This window comes from Ranitomeya imitator, chromosome 8 (genome assembly GCF_032444005.1).
Source record: "Ranitomeya imitator isolate aRanImi1 chromosome 8, aRanImi1.pri, whole genome shotgun sequence".
NCBI lineage: Eukaryota > Metazoa > Chordata > Amphibia > Anura > Dendrobatidae > Ranitomeya > Ranitomeya imitator.
This window is the reverse complement of record NC_091289.1, coordinates 8,429,135-8,435,140: the sequence shown is the minus strand read 5'-3', so window position 1 is coordinate 8,435,140 and position 6,006 is coordinate 8,429,135.

The window sequence follows — 6,006 nt, the reverse complement described above, 5'->3', positions numbered from 1 at the left end:
CTTCAGCCCAGAACTAAAACTCCTCGTAAAACTCCGCCGGCCAATCCCGCCCCAGAATCCGCCGGCACCAATGGGCTCAGGGTTCGGGCTCAGCACTGGGAGTCTTTCCCTTTTTTCCCCTGTGTTTAACCAGGGAACACCCAGACGGTGTGAATGGGACCCGCCGACCCGGGGCCAAGAATGCCTGATTCACACTGTCTGCGCCGTCCGCGGACCGACCGCTTCCTGCGACATTTACACTCATTCCACTAAAGGAATTGGAATTATAATATGTGGTCAATGATCAATCGGGAATAACATGATGGGATTAGATACACGGCTCAGCAGACAGTATCACACATGATGGGATTAGATACACGGCTCAGCAGACAGTATCACACAGGAGAGGATTAGATACACGGCTCAGCAGTCAGTATCACACAGGAGAGGATTAGATACACGGCTCAGCCGACAGTATCACTCAGGATAGAATTAGATACACGGCACAGCAGACAGTATCACACAGGACAGGATTAGATACACAGCTCAGCAGACAGTATCACACAGGATAGGATTAGATACACAGCTCAGCAGACAGTATCACACAGGAGAGGATTAGATACACGGCTCAGCAGACAGTATCACACAGGAGAGGATTAGATACACGGCTCAGCAGACAGTATCACTCAGGATAGAATTAGATACACGGCACAGCAGACAGTATCACACAGGACAGGATTAGATACACAGCTCAGCAGTCAGTATCACTCAGGATAGAATTAGATACACGGCACAGCAGACAGTATCACACAGGAGAGGATTGGATACACAGCTCAGCATACAGTATCACACAGGATAGGATTAGATACACGGCTCAGCAGACAGTATCACACAGGAGAGGATTAGATACACGGCTCAGCAGTCAGTATCACACAGGAGAGGATTAGATGCAAGGATCAGCAGTCAGTATCACACAGGAGAGGATTAGATACACGGCTCAGCAGTCAGTATCACACAGGAGAGGATTAGATGCAAGGATCAGCAGTCAGTATCACACAGGAGAGGATTAGATGCAAGGATCAGCAGTCAGTATCACACAGGAGAGGATTAGATACACGGCTCAGCAGTCAGTATCACACAGGAGAGGATTAGATACACAGCTCAGCAGTCACTATCACACAGGAGAGGATTAGATACACGGCTCAGCAGACAGTATCACACAGGATAGGATTAGATACACAGCTCAGCAGTCAGTATCACACAGGAGAGGATTAGATACACGGCTCAGCAGGCATGATGAGATTAGATACAACATCTGAACTCTCCCCTTGTTACATATTGAGTTCTCTCGCTCTGGGTTCTCGTATCACAGCTCCACAGCCGATGTCATTTGTCTTGCAGTGATGAAGAGGAGGATGTGACATTCAGGACTGTCGGAAAGCTGGGTGGCTCTACACCTGTTGGCATATGTTGGATTGGTCTCTTTGCTGTAGTGGATCAGTGGCCGTCACGCAGGGTCCTGAGTGTGAATGCTCCTCGGGTCGGGTTATATTCACACTGGAGGCTTCATCTTTGCCTCCTGCAGACATTATAGACTGATACTTTGTATCGATTTTCATATTTAACTGGAATTTTATAATTTATCATCCACTCCACTAGTGCCAGGTTCACCAGGGGGGTCTACAAGGGGCCAAGGCTTTAGGACATTTACCCCCTAAGGGGTTAACTGGGACACTGGAGCCTTTATCCAGAACTTTGCAGACTGCTCCCAGAATCTTTCCTCCATTACTTTCCAGCCCTCGTCTCCAGTTACAACCACAAGGTCCCGATGCAGCGCTGCCAAATCCGAGAGCAAAGTCCAGGACAGAAAACAAGCGAGCACTGAGCGCCCGGCGGGACACGAGTCGGGTCGCTGTGTTTTTGTCTGGTGCCCATAGCCGTTCCCAGGAATACAAAGACCCGTGCAAAAGGGCGGAAAACTCAATGCAGCCATTTCTGAGCTACGTCTGCTCCTGGCAAAACTCAGGGCGACGGGTACTGCTCATCAGTATTATGCCATGGTTCAAGAGGAAGAACCGCGCTTTCCACAGCAAGATCATTTTCATGCATGATAATGCACCGTCGCATGCTGCAAAAAACACATCTGCATCTCTGGCTGCTATGGGCATAAAAGAGGACAAACTTATGGTGCGGCCACCATCTTCCCCCGACCTCAACCCCATGGAGAACCTCTGGAGCATCATCAAAAGGAGGCAGTGTCTATGATGGCGGGAGGCAGTTCACATCTAAGGCTGGATTCACATTTGCGTTTTTTGCCGCTGCGTTTTAGCGCAAAAAAAGCATGCGTTTTTTTTTCTATACTTAACATTAAAAACGCATGCGTTTTGCCACGTTTTGCCAACGCATATGTCATTTCTATGCTTGCGTTTTGTTGTGGAAATGCAACCTGTAGTAATTTCTAGCTGCGTTTTTTGCCGCAAAAAAACGCATGCTTTTTTGCGGCAAAAAAACGTATTGCTGTCTATGTAAACGCATGCGTTTTTAAGCACATGCGTTTGCATGCGTTTTTAAACGCATGCGTTTCAATAGAAAAACACAAGAATACACACTGATAAGCCACCCCCAACCCTAACCCTAACCCTAGGGATCCTAACCCTAACCCTAGGGATCCTAACTCTAACCCTAACCCTAAGGGTTAGGGTTAGGATCCCTAGGGTTAGGATCCCTAGGGTAAGGGTTAGGGTTAGGGTTAGGATCCCTAGGGATACTAGGGATCCTAACCCCAACCCTAGCTATTTCTGTTTATAGTGGGTTTTCTAGTAGATTTTGATGATTGGCATCTGTCACACACTTCTCATCATGCGTTTCAAAAACGCAAACGCAGGAAAAAACGCATATAAACGCGTCAAAACGCCGCGTTTTTTTTACCACATGCAAAAACGCATGCGTCTAAAAAACATCCAAAAACTGACAAATTCAATGGACGAGAGAGTTCAGAAGCTTCTTTCCAACAAGGAGTCCTATGTGCAAATGTAACATCACCTAGAATAAAGTTTTCACTTGAAAACTGTGATTTCATTTTGCAATAAGCTGATAATGCTTAGAACTTCACAACTGACCATTTTTTGTTCAAAATTAAATAAAAAAGGTTGAAAACTCTGTTGTGCATAATAATTTGGAACATGCATTTTGAGTGTTATTTTTTTTTTAAAGATAATGTTTTCATAGACAGTTTGTTCCAAAACATTGCAATTATACTAGAATAGTAGATGACTGGAAAATAAAAATGACTGCAATTCAGATTGGAGAAAATATGAGGAAATATTATTTGCATAATAATTTGGAGTACAGTGTAATGTAGACACCAGAGGTGCAGTTATGCGAGCACTGTATGGCGGTATTATGTGGCCCTGAATGGTAGTGTTATATAAGAATGGCATGATAGTAATACATGGGCTATGTAATATGACTGCTGTATGGTCCAGGTAATGTCCCGAATGTAGACACAAGTTGTGCAATTATGTGGGCACTGTATGGCAGTACTATGAGGGCACTGTATGGCAGTATTATTTGAGTATTGTATGGTAGTATTATGTGTGCATTGTATGGCAGTATTATGTGAGCATTGTATGGCAGTATTATGTAGGCACTGTATGACAATATTAAGTGAGCATTGTATGGGAGTACTATGTGTTCACTGTATGGCAGTATTATGTAGGCACTGTATGGCAGTATTAAGTGGGCACTGGATGGCAGTATTATGTGTGCATTGTATGGCAGTATTATGTGGGCACTGTATGGTAGTATTCCGTGTGCATTGTATGGCAGTATTATGTGAGCTTTGTATGGCAGTATTATGTGATAATTGTATGGCAGTATTATGTGGGCACTGTATGGCAGTATTATGTGGGCACTGTATGGCAGTATTATGTGAGCACTGTATGGCAGTATTATGTGAGCATTGTATGGCAGTATTATGTAGGCACTGTATGGCAGTATTAAGTGGGCACTGTATGGCAGTATTATGTGAGCTTTGTATGGCAGTATTAAGTGGGCACTGTATGGCAGTATTATGTGTGCATTGTATGGCAGTATTATGTGGGCACTGTATGGCAGTATTAAGTGGGCACTGTATGGTAGTATTATGTGAGCACTGTATGGCAGTATTATGTGAGCACTGTATGGCAGTATTATGTAGGCACTGTGTGGCAGTATTAAGTGGGCACTATGGCAGTATTATGTGAGCATTGTATGGGAGTACTATGTGTTCACTGTATGGCAGTATTATGTGAGCTTTGTATGGCAGTATTATGTGAGCATTGTATGGGAGTACTATGTGTTCACTGTATGGCAGTATTATATGGGCACTGTATGGCAGTATTATGTGAGCTTTGTATGGCAGTATTATGTGAGCATTGTATGGCAGTATTATGTGGGCACTGTACGGCAGTATTATGTGGGCACTGTATGGCAGTATTATGTGAGCATTGTATGGGAGTATTACGTGAGCATTGAATGGCAGTAGTATGTGTGCACTGTATGGCAGTATTATGTGAGCATTGTATGGCAGTATTATGTGAGCATTGTATGGCAGTATTATGTGAGCATTGTATGGCAGTATTATGTGAGCATTGCATGGCAGTACTATGTGTTCACTGTATGGCAGTATTATGTGGGCACTGTTTGGTACTATTATGTGTGCTCTGTATGGCAGTACTATGTGAGGACAGTATGGCAGCATTATGTGAGCACTGTATGGTAGTATTATGTGTGCCCGGTATGGTAGTATTATGTGTGCACGGTATGGTAGTAATATGTGGGCACTGTATGGTAGTATTATGTGTGCACTGTATAGCAGTAGTATGTGGGCACTGTATGACAGTGGTATATGAGCACAGTATATTACTGATCTTATTACTGTACGGCGCTTTTATGTTACTCTATGGTATTAATATGTGGGTACTGATATATTAGTAATCTGTTATGTGGTCACTGAGTGGTACGATTACATAACACTGTACAGTAGTATTATTTGGACAAAGTTTGGTAGTATTATGTGTGCACTGCATGGCAGTATTATGCGAGTATTGTGTGGCAGTACTATGTGTGCACTGTATGGCAGTATTATGTGGGCTGCATTATGCCAATAAAGGGTTGGTCGTGGGCAGTAAACGGCATCTTGTATTCGGAGTGGGATGAATGTGTAAGGGGTATTTTTCGGAATTGTCCTTCATGCATTTGTCCATTACCAGGGTTAGGCCGGCGTCACACTGGCGTATTGCATCCGATGCGAGATCATCGGATGCGATATGCTAACAACACTCGGCTCCTGCTCGCAGTCCTGCGTCTGTGCTCCGATTCTCTCGCACAGGGAGGATCGGAGCACAGCTGCGGAGGAGGCGGAGAAATGAATTTCTCCATCTCCTCCATTGTTGGGGTCCGCTTATAACGCACATCACTCGGATGATATCCCAGCGGTGTGCGCGGTCTCACTCGCACCCATAGGATTATATGGGAGCGAGTGAGCCGAGAGTTTTCCTCGGTCCGAGACAATCGCTGCATGCTGACCAAGGAAAACGGCCGACAAAAAGTCGGCTGCTGGGAGCGGCCCCATATGTTAACATTGGTCCGAGTGCAATGCGATATTTTATCGCATTGCACTCGGCCGTTTAAAACGCCAGTGTGACGCCGGCCTCAGGCTCATCACAGGTGAGGCTGCGCTCGCTGTTTCCAGCCCCTGTGCAGTTGTCCTGATGTTTGGTTTGTGGATTTCGTGTTGTTTAATCTCATTTAGGGCGACAGTATTTCACATCTGGCGGGGTATAAACACGAGTGCGTGCGGCGAACGTGTACCGTCTGCTCCAGCAAGATACAACAGCTCCCACATGTTTATACACAGCCGCGTTTCATCTGCCTGGATTGTCTCGTTCCGCCACTTCTGCAAATCAAGGCGATCCGATGTTGCAGCGACGTCACGCGAGCCGGAGACGCGGCTGATTAAAGGAAAAATCAGAGACGGATTCAATT